This window comes from Pleurodeles waltl, chromosome 1_2 (assembly GCF_031143425.1).
Source record: "Pleurodeles waltl isolate 20211129_DDA chromosome 1_2, aPleWal1.hap1.20221129, whole genome shotgun sequence".
Classification (NCBI taxonomy): Eukaryota; Metazoa; Chordata; class Amphibia; order Caudata; family Salamandridae; genus Pleurodeles; species Pleurodeles waltl.
Genome location: NC_090437.1, coordinates 1,086,638,404 through 1,086,654,834, shown reverse-complemented (window position 1 = coordinate 1,086,654,834; position 16,431 = coordinate 1,086,638,404). Strand labels below are relative to the sequence as shown.

Genomic DNA, 16,431 nt, shown 5'->3' with positions numbered 1-16,431 from the left:
AATCTGCAAGAAAGACAAATGCACATTGGTTATACCTCTCCTAAATGAGACCGCAGTCAGTAGGGTTTTTATCAGCAGAGCGCAGGAGCTGCAGGTCTTCAGACAGCATCAGTCAACAGGAACATGAATGGGGCAACAGTTTAGTAATAATGGGGCCTAATGTATCTAAACGGATAAAATCACAGGTAAAAGCTGAATAACAGGAACATGTTTAACTCAGAACAAGCTCAGCACAGGAACTGGAAACAAACTGACTTACATCACCTAAAGATTTGCTATATTAAAGTCCCAAAAAGTTACAAGCCAGGCTTCTAATGGACAAGACTATGAGGTGGTTTACAGTAGTGCGCAGCCAATAAAACATCATCTGCGCTTCAGATGTATCCCTTCTTCATAGAGAGAAATCCGGATTGGTTTATATTGTCACTCCTCTCTCATCTCCAGTCAGCAGCTTCTGCGATTTAATACAATTTTGTAAAGAAACATGAAACAGGACATTGACCACTGAAGCCCATTGTTAAAACTTAAAATTATCATGACAATTGAAACAAGAACAGAACATAATTTCTCCAGTGTGCAAGTCACACAGGAAGTTTAATAAACTGCTTGCAAAACATTTCAGTGAAGTCAGCAACTTCTGAACATCATGCTTCTAGAAAATGCTAAAATGTAGGCCTTTCCACTAATGCTAAAACATGAAGAAAATAAAAAAACATTTTAATAAACATTTCAAACATTAGTTTTGCAATACATTAATAAGGCATCTTCTTTAGTATAGCTATGATAAATCAAAATAAGTTTTCATTAAACATTATTATTTAATATAATGCATGTTGTGGTGTGGTGTCCCCCATATCAGTCACTTTGAAGCTGCATGTTTATTTTTCTAACACATGTTTTGAATTAGATCTTTTAATACATATACTTACACATTGCATTTTAGTGATTCATTTTTAATAATAATGTTTGCTCTCTAACAATCCTTCCTCTGATGGGTATGTGTGCCGTCACAAACGAAATATACAATAATACTTGTATTAATACTAATAAGACAATGCGAAAATAGTTTGTTTGATCGACTATTTCGCGGTTTTCTCCGATCTTCAAACATTCTCAGATCATGAAAGTATATCCTTCTCATCTTTTCCATTTTTATTTCTTCCCTCCTCAGTTCATTTTTCATCCTTTTTATTTGTATGAATGCATATAATTTGTAAAGTTTGATTATGCAAATAACACACACAACCACCATTAATAATAGTTTCAGTATCATTCCCACAGCACCGTGACCAAGATTTCCCAACCAATTTTTCATTTCAGTGAAACCTTTGCTTATATTTTCCCACACACCTGGCTCTTTAAAGTCTTTTAAGTCAGATTTAGATCCGTTAAGTTTTTAATGAATTTCCTAATTCCTTTCCTGCTATCAGGGATAAAAGTGCACCAATGTTGCACTTTAAGCATCTAAGAGACTCAGTCTTCCTATGCTAAAAGAATGTCTAACGCAAGACGTTCTGAAGAACCATCGAGCGAACTGCAGCCATTGCAATGTTAATCAGAATTATAGCTCCAGAAAAATCTGTTAATATATTATCTCTAATGGTAGACAGCTTCTTTAATTTTCATGTCATTCAGAACAACTCCTATAGAAGGAATGATTGTTCCAAATATATCCCCCACTATTTCTGACTAACTTGCCCTTTTGATCCTGGTCTTTGAATTTCATGTGTGTCATCTATGTTGTCAACTTGATAAATCATTGGAAACACCACTCCCAGGTCTTAATACCCATACCATCCCCTAGGGAGACAATAAGAAGCACTTTTTCCACAGATGTAATAAACCAGAGGAATTGCAGGATTATGTCCATACAGCATAAAATCCCATGTGTTCTTAAAAAGAAATACATGTCTGCATTCACTTGTTCTCACAAACTTAGTATTAGTTCTGTACTGTGGCCTGCATATGCAAAGCTTTCCTACATGTTGGTAATCTAAAGCAAGCTTCCCTTGAGTATTAGTTACACTAAAAGCATGATCATTTCTAAATGTATGCTTTACTAAACCCTTCTCTATTTTCTCCTTCATTGCCTTTCTTCTATCATCAGTTTGAACCAGGAAAAATTTCACCACTCGTGAAAGTGTACATGTAACATTATTACGGTGTGCATGGGCAGTTCCAAATGTTAGTGTAGGCTCTCGGAATCCCCCTACAATGTCAGTTTCTAGCTTTAGCAATACTATTCAAGTTTTGGTTAGCTGGAACAAAAGAAAAGACAATGTCAAAATCAGAATAGAAATATTGTATGTATTCTTGATTATAAAGCCTTGTTAATAGAAGACTGCAACTAATTCCATATGTTAGTGGTAAGCTATGATAAGTAATTCTTTCTTGCACTGATGAAGGAATTTGCGTACACACAACATTCTCTCACATCCATTGTCTCAACATATTCATACAATAAGCAATAGAAAACATTGGATGAAAGATCCCCTTGTGAGCTGTCTAAGTGTATTACTCATCACTATTAAACTGTTCTAATTTAGAAAGTGTAGTAGCCTCTGGAGATGGTGTCTAATTAGTTTCATCTTTATCAGAAACACTAATGCATACAATCAATAGCAAACCTACTAACACACATACAATTGCCAATCAAACACACATAGACTTGCGACAATCATTGCTTCTTTTTGAGATTGCAACTGGTATCCATGACCTGTAAAAGAATCAGAAAGTGAAAGAGAAAGAAAAATAAATTTAACTATGCAGCCAAAACAAAATAAAAAATAAACTCCAGTCTTCTTTGTAATTATTTACAGCAACTTTCAGGCTTCTCCAGGACTTGTCAAAATCAAAAATCTGTTTTTCTCAACATCTCTTAGTAGAATATAGTCTGCTGATCATTAACTACTACTTCTAATGTATAATGTCTTTCTTGTTCAATTGGCAATGTGATTTCAAAACTCTGTTCAAATGCAATTTAATGTTCCAGAATGCTGAACTGGAGTCTCACGGTCATAACAAAAGGAGATAAACTTGTGTTGCCACTCATCTGCTGCAAGGTACGACCATTGAGGACCTGATTATCTTCAGCCTGCAGCTATTTTTCTTTTTGTTCTTTGATTTGCACTTATTTCTCCTTCACTCAGATCTGCTCCTTATGTTGTTTCTGGCTCTTTATGTATAATTGACGACACATAAGGATCATTTGCATTTGTTTGCAGAGTAGGCCACTTGTCTCTATTTACAGTTTGTCTAGACAGTGATGGCAACACTGGACTTACAATTCTTCTTGGTTCAACAGGGATTTGACTTGATTCATCTGCACCATTAGCCACTTCAGGAGGAGTCAAATCTGCATAACTTTAATTCAACTGGTTTTCTCAATCATCTGCTTCTGGGAGAGTCTCTCAGCTGAGACTTGACTCTCCTGCTACATCTGCTGATGCTGATAGAGAAACGACAGGATTGACCTCTATTTCATCTCTCAGAGGTGTACCTGGATCTTCATCGGTTTGCGCTGTTTTTACTTCTGCACTCTCTTGCTCTGCTTCTTGAGACTTACAATGTATGCTGGTGCTTTCAGCAGCATTGGATTTTCATCATGCAAAGGATATGGCACTTTACGAGTTTGGCTGGCATGGATGCAGTTCGGGATTCCAGCACACTTCACAGCAGTCATCACCAGAATAACCTGGTATTGGCCCGTCCAACAAGTCTCCAAGCAAGTCTTCCACACGTGCTTTTTGATCACCACCCAATCACCAGCTTAGAGACTGTGACACTGATCTTGGGAGGGTTGCACGGCTATAGCTTCCACCTGGTGAAAAAGAGCAAACCACATCAGCTAGACCTTTGCAGTAATCTAGCACCAAGTCATCTGTGATGTTTACAAGTGCATTTGCAGGAACAGCTGGCAATCCAACATGTATGTCAAACCACCACACTCAGGCATCTCAATGAAATCTGTTAGACTTCGCATCCTTGGCGTGGTCTCCCCTAACTTTTTGCCTCCGCTTCCCAGGTTGTTGATGCGTGCTGGACTCTGTTTTTGATACTCTGGGCACTTTACCACTGCTAACCAGTGCTTAGGTGCAAGTGCTCCTATTTAAAATGTATGTGTAATTGGCTTATCCATGATTGACATTTTTGATTTACTAGTAAGTCCCTAATAAAGTGCACTAGAGGTACCCAGGGCCTGCAAATCAAATGCTACTAGTCGGCCTGCAGCACTGGTTGTGCCACCCACACAAGTAGCCCTGTAAACATGGCTCAGACCTGCCACTGCAGTGCCTGTGTGTGCAGTTTTAACCTGCCAGTTCAACCTTGCAAGTGTACCCACTTGCCAGGACCAAAAGTCCCTTTTTATACATGTAAGGCACCACCTAAGGTAGGCCCTAGGTAGCCCCAGGGGCAGGGTGCAAGTGCCCCTATGTAAAATGTATGTGTAATTGGCTTATCCATGATTGACATTTTTGATTTACTAGTAAGTCCCTAATAAAGTTCACTAGAGGTACCCAGGGCCTGCAAATCAAATGCTACTAGTCGGCCTGCAGCACTGGTTGTGCCACCCAGACAAGTAGCCCTGTAAACATGGCTCAGACCTGCCACTGCAGTGCCTGTGTGTGCAGTTTTAACCTGCCAGTTCAACCTTGCAAGTGTACCCACTTGCCAGGACCAAAAGTCCCTTTGTATACATGTAAGGCACCACCTAAGGTAGGCCCTAGGTAGCCGCAGGGGCAGGGTGCACTAACGGTGGGACATGCATTGGAGTGTTTTGCATGTTGTAACAGTGAAATACTGCCAAATTCGTTTTTCACTGTTGCTATCTCACTCATAGGTTAACATGGGGACTGCCTTTAAAAATCTTTTAAGTGCAGTTTCCCTTTCGGAGCACATAGAGATTGGAGTTTAGGGTCTCTGAACTCATAATTTAAAAATACATCGTTTGGTAAAGTTGTTTTTTAAATTGTCAGTTTGAAAATGTAACTTTTAGAAAGTGGGCATTTTCTTGTTTAAACCATTCTGTGACTCTGCCTACTTGTATATTACCTTTGTGGGTCAGACTGACAGATGGGCTGTTTGTGAATCTCCACTAGAAAGTGACAGAAAGGGGAGCTGGGGTGTAGCTTGCATATCCTGATGGGCCATCTGGGCTAGAGTAGAGGGAGGAGTGGTCACTTACACCTGAATGGGCTGTGCCTGCCCTAACACAATGCAGTCTCCATCCCTCTGGTGTGAGTCTGGAGCCATGCCTCGGCAAGGCAGGATCTTGTGAACAACAGAAACTTTCTTTTGAAGTTTGCCGACTTCAAAGGCAGAAAGGTATATAAGTAGTGGACCCAAAACCCCAGATTTTCAGATTACTTTTGGAACAAAGAGGAACCTCTACCAATGAGAAGACCTGAAGAGCTGGAGAAGAAGTACTGCCCCTTTGCCTGTGACTCTGCTTTGCCAGGGTGGTCTACAGTTGCTGCTTCTGCCTGAAAGAGGATAAAGACTGGACTTTGTGATATATTTCTGCTTGTGAAGAATCTCCAAGGGCTTGGACTAAGCTTGCCTCCTGTTTTGAAGTCTCAGGGCCATCAAAGACTTCCTCTGCCAGCACTTGGACCATCTGCTGAGACTCCTACCCTGCCAAGTGGTGCCCTATCCAGTCCTGGGGCCCTTGAAAGGTGAAGCTGGTAGAAAAAGGCTGAAATCCACGCATAGGAGGCCGTGCAGGGATGATTTTGATGCACCACCTGTAATGCGGCGGTAAAAACAACGCAACCACTCACAGCACATTTTTTCCATCACTGTGCAGATGGATTTCACACGCATTGTCACTGGCCGTCAAAATCATTGTGAACCTGCACAGATCCGGAGTGCCCCTTCCAGAAATCGATGCATCGCTCTCTTGCGAGTTTAAAAAAACATGCACCGCCTACCCGACTGGAGAAGAAACGGCACATGGCCTCACTTGTGAGTACGGAATCAACGCATTGCTGACTTTTCCGACACACGCTCGCCTGTGCGGCTTTATTTTTGATACTAACCAGGTACTTTGTGTAACAACAATGTTTCCATTGTTTTCTATGGAGTAAGACTATTGTTTCTTTAAAAATTCATAACTTTATTTGAGTATATTAGATTTTTGTCGTTTTGGTCTTGTTTGATTTAGATAAATATTACCTATTTTTCTAAACTAGTGTGGTGTCCATTTTGTAGTTCTTCACTGTATTACTGTGTGTTTTGGTACAAATACTTAACACGTTGCCTTTGAGATAAGCCTGACTGCTTGTGTCAAGCTACCAAGGGGGTGAGCAGGGACTATCTAAGTGTGTATTTCTACTGCCCTGACTAGAGTGAGGGTCTCTGTCTAGACAGAGTGCAAACTGACTGCCAACCAGAGATCCCATTTCTATCACCGAGTATGGAAGTACCCCAAATAACTTTGTTGTAAAATACAACCTCACAATGATGAATGAGACCACGGAGGTGGGAGGGTTGGCCCTGACCTTTTTGAGTAGGGATTGCGCTTCACCTATTGACTATATTTTTAGTTGGGAGCAGTTAGGGACCTTTTTGGTTGACTTTGAGGCCACATTTACTGGTTTTAGTGACCATGCAAAGCTGTGTTTCATCCTGAATGGGCTGGGAGCAAAAAAGCCCCTCAAAAGCATAGGGTATAGGCTGATTTTAGGAAGGAAAAATGGATTCACTACTAAATGGGATAAGGTAGATAAGGATGCCCTCATGTCCACTGCCCTACACAACAAACAGATGACTATTTCCATATGTCTAGACAAGTAAGAGGAACCCAATGATATCATGGAGGCCTTAGGGACATTACAGGTTCAGTTAGGCAAGTTTTGACAAGAGAATCTGGTCCAGCAAAGTTGTATCCCGGGTTGGTTTAACACAGCCTGTACCAGAGCCCTTGCTAAGCTTCACGCACCCTACCTGCTGAGTGAGCAGTTAGAGTTCTAATAAAAAGGGCATGGGTAGGATATGGGGTAATGAGGGAGGCAAGGATAAGAGAGGTTAAGGTGAAAGCATAGGAGAACCTCAGGCTAGCAAACTAAATGAAAGGCAGTGCTGCCTTTTGGAAGGGCTTGAACTCCTCCTACTTTAGGGATCGGGCATATGCCTCTACAGAGGTTCATGCTTAGTACTCGCAATAATTTCAGCAGTTTTGTATGATCTATTAATACAATCCGGGGACCGTAGAGGGAGTGGATCAAATAGAAAAAGGTGATGAACGCATGCCTTTGGTGTTTGAGCTAGAGGTGATGATGGCCTTAAGGGGAAGCTGCAGAGGGAAGGCACCTGGACCAGATGGGGTCCCTGCTGACTTCTATGTGGACTGTCAGAATTTGTGGGGGCCACTGATCACAAATGTGTTTAATGCCATTGCAAGGATCGGACCACCTCCCTCATGGAATAGATGAGTTATTGTCCCTATTTATGAAAAGGTGATAGGATTCAACCGAGGAATTATGGACCAATATCCCTTTTGGATTCCACAGTGAAGATGATGGAACACATCTTGCTTCACAGATTAGTGGAATGGGCAAACAGCAACAATATACTTGTAGATACCTAATATGATTATAAGAAGGGGGTGGGTGGAATGGACCAGTGCTTCAATTTAAGCCTGGTAACAGCTAACTATACTATTATTAAGAAAGGTTCTTTGTTTATGGGTTTTATGCACTTGTCAGCAGCATTTAATTGTGTCTCTCACTCCAAACTCTGGACACTTGTGGCTGAGATGGGTCTTGGGGAAGGTATAACTTTAAACAGCTACTCGGAGGACAAAGCAACTTTTCACTATGAAAGGTATGGGGAATGTACGGATTTCTTAGATATATAGTGAGGAGTGAGGCAGGGCTGCATTCTCACTCCCTTCCTCTTCTCTCTCTATACGAACAGAATTGAGGCAGCACTCACTCTCAGATCCAGAGATACCCCTTATGTGAGAACGTGTTCCCTGCCGTTTCTGCTCTACGCGGATGACACGGTTTTAGTCACAAGAACTGGGAGAGCTCTGCAAGGGTCAATTGATGACTTTATTAGTTTCATGAGTGACCTTGATCTATAGGTCAATGAACGCAAAGCATTTATCATGACATGTGGGAAGCAGAAAGGACAGCTATTCCAAATTAATAATACCAGAGTTATGGAGACAACTGCCTTTTCATACCTTGGTGTCCTTTTTGACAGTAAATACATATGGAAGCTAATGGTATCTAGTACAATTGCCATGTTTGAAAAGCCCATAGTAAGAATTCATAACAAGCACTGGCATAGCAAATAGGTCTTGCTTTTTGGAGCTCATAGGTGTTTAGCCAGAGCTATTGGCTTTGCCAATGTTATTAAGCTACGTTGTAGAGCAGCATGAGTGCTGTGCAGCATGTTGAAAAGTGTTAAAAAAGTGTTATAAGCATTTTTGTCACCTTGTATATAACCAATAAGAAATTATTCATTTAAACTTTGGACAAACCTTTGGAATCATTGTTTTTGCATGTGTTTAAATAACTTTACAAAAGAAAGTTTTTCATAATTTCAAATTTAAGAGATTTTTTGATGCTTGGTAGTGTTTCTAAGAGCTTATTGTCAGTCAGTAAATAAGTACAATAATGGCGCTGACTAGGGCGGTTGGAATCACATGCGTGTCTATGTGTGCAGTTCTATGAGACAGGTTGTATGGAATGCTCTACATGTATAAGTTAGCAAAGTTCATTTGTAATACACTTCTGATGAAAGCCACCTCATGCAGTGTTTGTAAAGTGCTACATAATGAATAAAAGACACTGCATAGTCGTTTTAAAGTGCTTCTTGGTGCAGTTTGTATAAATCACCGCACAACAGTTTTAAAGTGTTCCTTGTCGAAGGTTTTACAAAACACATTGCTTTATTTGTTTTAAGAACTTGCTCTGTGGTGCAGACTGTTTAAGAAGCACTGCATAATGTATTTGTAAAGTGTTTTATGGCGCAGTTTGTAAAACAAACTAAAAAAAACTACAATGTGCTTCTAAGGTGCTTCGAGGGTGGTTTATGTAAAACATATGGTATAATGTGTTTCTTAAGTGCTCTTTAGTGCAGTTTCTATGAAACGGCATGGTGCTGTGTGTGGGGTACTGTTAGAAATGGGGTCTTTGATTGACAGGTTACCCCCTGTTCAAGCAAGGACCCTCACTCAGTCAGGGTAAAAGAGAATCACTCTCAGCTAACCCCTGCTTACCCCCTTGGTAGCTTGGCAGAGCAGTAGGCTTAACTTCAGAGTGCTAGGTGTAAAGTATTTGTACCAACACACACACTACAAAATTACACAACACCAGTTTAGAAAAATAGGAAATATTTATTTAAACAAAACAATATCAAAACGACAAAAATCCGACTTACACAAGTCAAGTTATGAATTTTTTTTAAGATTAAACTAAAAAATAGCGCTTAGAGACACAAAATGCTTCGATGAGGTGTTAACACGGCATTGTGACGGAGTCGTTCCCATCAAGCCGACACCAGCAGCACCGGATACGGAGTCACGTAGACCCCCAAGTACAGTACCTTTGGTGAAGGTGGTTAGCGTACTCACGACCGTCTTCAGAAGCGGGAATCGAGGGCTTGACAGGGTGATTCACGTTATGCCCAGACATTATTTCAGCACATAATTTGAGAGAAAAGGACCATTGGTTCCCGCAGGCAATATCGTATGGTTATAGTTATTGGGATTTGGCCCATGTTGCAAGAGATTTCCAGCCCTGATGAAGTCGATGGACGAAACACGTGTTGGCTGTGAGATCAATATGGGATTGATGAGCACATAATTGTTGACTGGGAGGTCAATACGGAACTGTGGAACGGATATGTGATGGCTGATTCAGAATGATGAAGCATTTATTTGGAAATGAAATTATGGGTTAATTTGTTGGATCTAACTTTGACTACATCTTTGTGAAGAGAATACGAAGCAAAAGAAAAAGACATTAAAAGTATTCCATGAAATGTTTTATCGATCACAAGACCATTGGCGCCTCTTCTATGATAGGATCATCGTTTAGTTCATGTGTTAATGGGACACTGTTCGAGGGAAATATTGTTGAGTGACTTATTAATGATTGTAACTAGCATTGGGTACCTTTCATAAGAACGTGATAGTAAAGGGTGCCTCTGTGTTGTATTTTGTACAATTGATTGACCAGTCAATCAGTTTTAGGGGGTTGGAGGGTGTAATCCCCATTGAGTGCACCGTTAAAGATTAATGTGGAATTCAAAATATAACTCAGTACTTGGAGCGCCAAATGTTCCTTAACCAAACACCCTCTCTGGAAACAATCATAATTTGTACCAACAGACAAAGTAACTCAATGAAAACATTACAAAATGACACAACACCATTTTAGAAAAATAGGAAATAGTTATCAAAACAAGACCAAAACGACAAAAATCCACAATACACAAGTCAAGTTACCAATAAAAATGCAAAAAGAGTCTTTAAGTAGTTTCAAACACACACTAATGCTGTCAGCGTGAAAAAGTACCTTGGGCGCGTCAAAAATAACCCCGCACGGGCGAGTGCGCATCAAAAAGGGCTTGCGATGCGTTGATTCCACTCACGAGCTGGACCGTGCATCGTTTCTCCTTTCGCCGGGTCAGGGCGCATCGTTTCTTCTCTCTGCAGGAGAGCGATGCGTCGATCTGGTCAGCACTCTCGGGTCCGGCAGGCCTTGCGTTGTTTTTCCACGCACAGCGGTACTTGAGTCAGAAATCCAGCTGCACGATGATCAAAAAAACCCACAGTGTGGGTTGTGATCTCCCAGCCTCCGTCAGCAATGCGGAGCATCGTTTCTCCTGCTCCGTGCATCGATTCTTCCGTCACGTTCCCTGCGAGTGTCGTTTCTTAACTCCGGAGCCGGCGGCGCGTCATTTCATCAGCCGCAGATCGGAGTCGTGTCGATCTTTTCCCCGCACAACGCTCTGTGCATGGATTTCCTTGTCTTTAGGCTGCCAGCTTCTCCTTTCAGGGTCCCAGGAACTGGATGGGCACCACAAGGCAGAGTAGGAGTCTCTCCAGAGACTCCAGGTGCTGGCAGAGAGAAGTGTTTGCTGTCCCTGAGACTTCAAACAACAGGAGGCAAGCTCTAAATCAAGCTCTTGGAGATTTCTTCTCAAGATGGAAGGCACACAAAGTCCAGTCTTTGCCCTCTTACTCTGGCAGAAGCAGCAACTGGAGGATAGCTCCACAAAGCACAGTCACAGGCAGGACAGCTCTTCTTCCTCACCTCTTCAGCTCTTCTCCAAGCGGAGGTTCCTCTTGTTTCCAGAAGGGTTTCTAAAGTCTGTGGTTTTGGGTGCCCTTCTTATACCCAATTTCTCCTTTGAAGTAGGCTTACTTCAAAGTGAAGTCTCTTTTGAATGTGAAATCCTGCCTTGCCCAGGCCATGGCCCAGGCACTCACCAGGGGGTAGGAGGCTGCATTGTGTGAAGACAGGCACAGCCCTTTCAGGTGTAAGTGACCACTCCTCCCCTCCCCACAGATGGCTCATCAGGAAATGCAGACTACACCCCAGCTCCCTTTGTGTCACTGTCTAGTGTGAGGTGCAACCAGCCCAACTGTCAAACTGACCCAGACAGGGAATCCACAAACAGGCAGAGTCACAGAAATGGTATAAGCAAGAAAATGCTCACTTTCTAAAAGTGACATTTTCAAACACACAATCTTAAAATCAACTCTACTAAAAGATGTATTTTTAAATTGTGAGCTCAGAGACCCCAAACTCCACATGTCCATCCGTTCCCAAAGGGAATCTACACTTTAATCAGATTTAAAGGTACTGTGTTTATTGCGGATATAAATTATATTCTGGACTTGGTGATGGGCGAATCAGCCCAGGAGGCAACTACTCTTGAGGAGATCACATGCGTTAGGAGGAGTTGTTCATCCTGCGCATCGGCATGAGACTACAAACTGACAAAACCTACCATCTCGGTCAAAGCGCTGTGCTATCAGTAGAGCAAAATGCGCTAATCTTTGGTGAGTGGTTGAATGGCTGCCATTCCAAATATGTAGGGTTCCAGCCGTCACTGCCCTACTATCGGCTGCATTTCTCAGAGTTAACTCCACCCCGGTTCGCCTGCCGGAACCCCTAGCCCCCTTGCCTCCTCTCCAGAAAGGCACACGTCTGTACAACAACAGTATGCAAAGCTCCGATGGTTTCATATTGCACAAGTTATAGCATGCTTTAGAAACAATTAGTTTGTGCAAAAGCCTTTTGTCCCTCTGATGCCGGGGAAGTTTGCCTTTTCCAAGTGGGGCCTGGTAATGCAGCTCTATTGAAGAGACTCTTCTCTTCTAACGGAGGGCAGGTCCTGTGCACGCAGGCTTGTGTTGGGCATTGTACTCCAGCCTCTACACTCTGATCTCAATTGAAACATCAGTGCGTAATTAGGTCCAGAGGGCACAGCATCAGTTCGAAGTCTGATTGACAGTGGCTACAAATGCACTGTAGGCCAGTGCTATATTTTTGCAGAACACATGGAACATATGGACTACGTAGTCACTTGGAGATAACATTTTTGTTCACTATTATTTCCTTCTGCGCCGGGAGTTAACAGCAGTCTAGTGTCCTTCGCTTTCACTTGAGTTTCTCCAATGGTGAACAATTCATAAATTCAAAGTAACGATAATGAGTTTGGCTAGAGAATGGCTCTGGCCGGGTGAATTTCTTGTTTGCATTCTTTGCCCTCTGTGCTCATCTTTACCGTGGCAATGCTGTAAACAGCCTAAAATTGCAGGAAAGATAAATAAAGAGCAAATATTTGTCACATTAGGTTAGTGCAAAAACAGCTTTCTGTCGTTCTTCTTGGTACTAGACTGGGGTAAAATATTGGTAGAAGGTAAGCAGCACCAGCAGTAATGAGTGAGGGGAGGGTTCTCACTTTGAAGTAAGAGAAAAAAACAAAAGGCATCAGGAACCCTCGGGAAACCGCATCTGGCATTTGATCTTTATCTCTGAATGAAAAACAAATGTGAGGCGATAAGAAGAACCGATTACAGCTCTGTTTACAGAGAAGCTCAGGGAGACTGAAAAGACTAGCTGTTCCATGAACTGCTGTTGGACAAAGAAAGAAAAAGTTCCTTCAACACTTTCTAAAATGGTACGAGTGTAAGGTTTAAAGTAATGCAGCAGTGCTCCATATATGGGGGTATGGTGGATACACATGGGATACAGCGGGTGGAAAACGTTTTCTTCAAAAAAGTTTCAGCAGTTTTCTGTGGTTGCCCCACCTCCATGTGCCATGAGGAACATGGTATGCTCTATATTGAGGACAAAATTAAACTAGCACTGCTTTTGCTCTGGCAGTCAATTTGTGCCAGGGAATCTGCTCTGTTAATCCGTATTGCCATTGAGGATTGTTTAAAACTGTATGTAGCCCTTGAGGTACTTTGGCTAGTGTATGTTAAAGAAACTCTAGAAGAGATTGGGATACCTCATCTATTTACCTGTCCTAGCTCCTGTAGTAGTTGCCCAAAGGCAAGATTGATAAGGATGTTCCTGGGCAAGGCTTTGACAAATAGAGAAGTTGCTGAATCCAATAAACCCACTGTGTCGATTTACAAACAGATATTCCCACTTGAAGGTAATAAACTGTATTTAACTATGATTCAGAATCATCAACATAGATATGTGCTAACAAGATTCCATTTTAGCTATCTTCCTATTATAGTGGGTTACCCATCGAATTGCTACGATTCATCAGAGCTTACTCCCTGCCCTTATTTCTCAGAGTCAAATTGTCAAAAGACGTGTAGCGTTCATCAACAAGGCTATAATCAATACCAATGTTGCTCCAAATCCAGTTTTATTTTAAGAAAGACATTCAACTTGCGGTAGAAATGTAGACACTCGTAGGTCCAAAGGAATGTATGAATTAGGCCAGCCAACACGTGTTTCGCGCCACAGACACGTAGGCCAGGGCTTTCTCAAGGCTGGGAAAGAAAAAGAGATGTCATGAGACTAGAGAAAATAGTGAAATAGAGTGTAGTTATGTTGAAAATGGTGAAGGGAAGCCAAAAGACTGTGCCAGGGAAATCCCGAAAGATTCCAAAGAATAAAAACCCAATAAACCCATGAAAAGAGGTCATGCTGTCCAAAATCATGGTTCTCAAAGTCAAAAAAGGCCAAAAGAAGGCCTGTGCCGGGTGATGGAAGAGCTAGTGATAGAATAGGGATGACCAAAAAAAATTTTTTAATATATATTAGTAGCGACTAATGCAAATGTCCTTAAGGATAAATAAAGATGATCAAGGGACAGTTTTTAAATTACCTGAATTGGCTAAATTGTAAGAGAGAGCATGCAATTGAAGAGAGACGTTATTGCGATGCACTAAAGGAAAAAATATTGTGATTGGGAACAGAAAATGTGACTGTACAGAGAAAAAGAAGAAAAAGAAGGAAAACTAACAAACCATTTTAGGTAATTTTGAGTTCAGGTAGCCAAAAAACAGTCGATAATGTAAGAACTAGTTCAGCAGTTAGCCTGAAACATAAGTATATACATGTAACATCATGTAGCTATATAGTTAAGTTAAACATAAGTTAACAATCAGAGAAAAGCCTTTTTAAAGGAAACAAAACGGCTGAGTAATGTCTAATATTAAAGGTTTGTATAGGAAGTAATATCTATTAAGTAGAGAGTGTAGCAAATTAAGGTTACAGTCTTGGCTCAAAAGAAAAAGAGGATTAAGTTAATATGAGAGAAAAGGCAAAAGAATCAGAATTTAAGAAGTTGTCAAAGAGAAATAAATAAGGAAAAGTACCATTAGTTTTGCCTAGAGAAGACCACTATAGCGAAAAACCACCCGTTTTGTATCTACAATAGATTTCAGAAGTAAAAAATGCTAATTTCGTCAGAAAAATAAATATCTATGAGATCGTTAAACGGAATAGATAGGAAAAGGTGCCAATCGTTTTGCCTAGAAGAAGACCACTGCGGCAAAACTCACCTGTTTTTTATTTATGCCACAATTCGGTACTGCATATTGCTGTCCGTCGCCTGAAATAATATCTCGGAAAAAGGCAGCACGCCAGTTTCACCTTGCGTCCTTATACGCGACCAGTATGTTGTTTAGGTTGTCCTACCTCGATATAGACTATCGGGTATGGACAAGGAGAAAGGACTCCATCTCTTCCGGCACACTAAAAGTGAACACGCGAAGTCGGCGGCGCCATCTTGGTAGTATCCAAGGGCGGCGCCATCTTTACATGAACAAAAATTATATATATACGTCCAAGGAAATGGACAAAGAATATCGAATAAGTTACTAAGACCTAATAAATCAAAGGTCTGTTTTTTAATAGTTACTCTAATTTGGTAACTAAAAAAAATTCTAAGAAATAAAGAGAAGAAAAAAAATGAATAAAAGTAACAGTAGATGCTAGGTAGTATTAAGGACAGAAATGTTGTTTCTATGAATTATGAATTATGGTATTGCCCTAACAACCGTAGGAAATTAAGACATGAAAAATAAGAAACGATGATTACAGGGAGGGAAATTGAAAAACCGCATTGGTAGCATTTATGTAAGCTCCTACCTATAGAATAAGGTGATCATGTTGTGGGGGCTATATTATAAATAGAAAAAAAGCCTACTAAATAAATAAAGTAACCATGTAAGAAACCAGTAGTACGTAGACAGGAAGAAAGAAAGAAAACTAAGCAAATTTTAAAGCAAACTTCGTACATTATTACAAAACACTCCAGATGACATTGTTACTGAGTGTCTCTATTTTACAATAGCCAATAGTGCCACTCATAGTCTTTGTTAAGTCCATTATTAACTGTGTCATATCGGATTATAAGTCTACTTTCCTCCTTGTGCAGGCGTAATGGAGTGTTGCCATCTCGAGGGGTTGATCTGATACATCGGAGGCCACAGAATGTAAAATTACGTTCACGAGAATGAAATTCTGTGAAATGTTCAACAAGTGGTGCTTTCATGTCCAATTTTTTAATATTACGGTAATGTTCTTGAATTCTTATTTTGAGTGGGCGGATGGTACTGCCTATATAGGCTTGGTGGCATGGGCACCATATTACATAGACAACATTCAAGCTTTCACAGTTTATGAAGTCATTTATATGGAAGCATTGGTCATTGATGGTAGTTGTTGTGGTTTTTGAGAGACCCCACTTACAGATTGAACATTTGCTGCACGTGTAAAAGCCCTTTGGTTTTGGAGGTAAAAATGTTATTGGGGACTGATTTTGAAAAAATTATGAGCAGAGTTTGTCTCTTAGATTGGGAGCCCGTCTGAAGCCTATTTGTGGAAAATTAGTTATATGTTTATTAATGGAGGGATTATGTTGTAGACGGTACCAATGTTTGCGAAGAAGTTTCTGAATCAAATGATGACCATTGTGAAATTCTGTGATAAACCG

The 16,431-nt window shown here is 40.8% G+C and overlaps 1 long non-coding RNA gene across 1 annotated transcript in view; it reads right to left on the bottom strand.

The window, feature by feature from the left end:
• Positions 1-3,723: 3,723 nt before the first annotated feature.
• The window catches only part of LOC138248115 (uncharacterized), a 96,928-nt gene continuing 84,220 nt past the window's right edge, over positions 3,724-16,431 (bottom strand). The window contains exon 5 of the long non-coding RNA XR_011194595.1: positions 3,724-3,820. This is a non-coding gene — a long non-coding RNA (uncharacterized lncRNA). The remainder of the gene's footprint in view (positions 3,821-16,431) is intronic.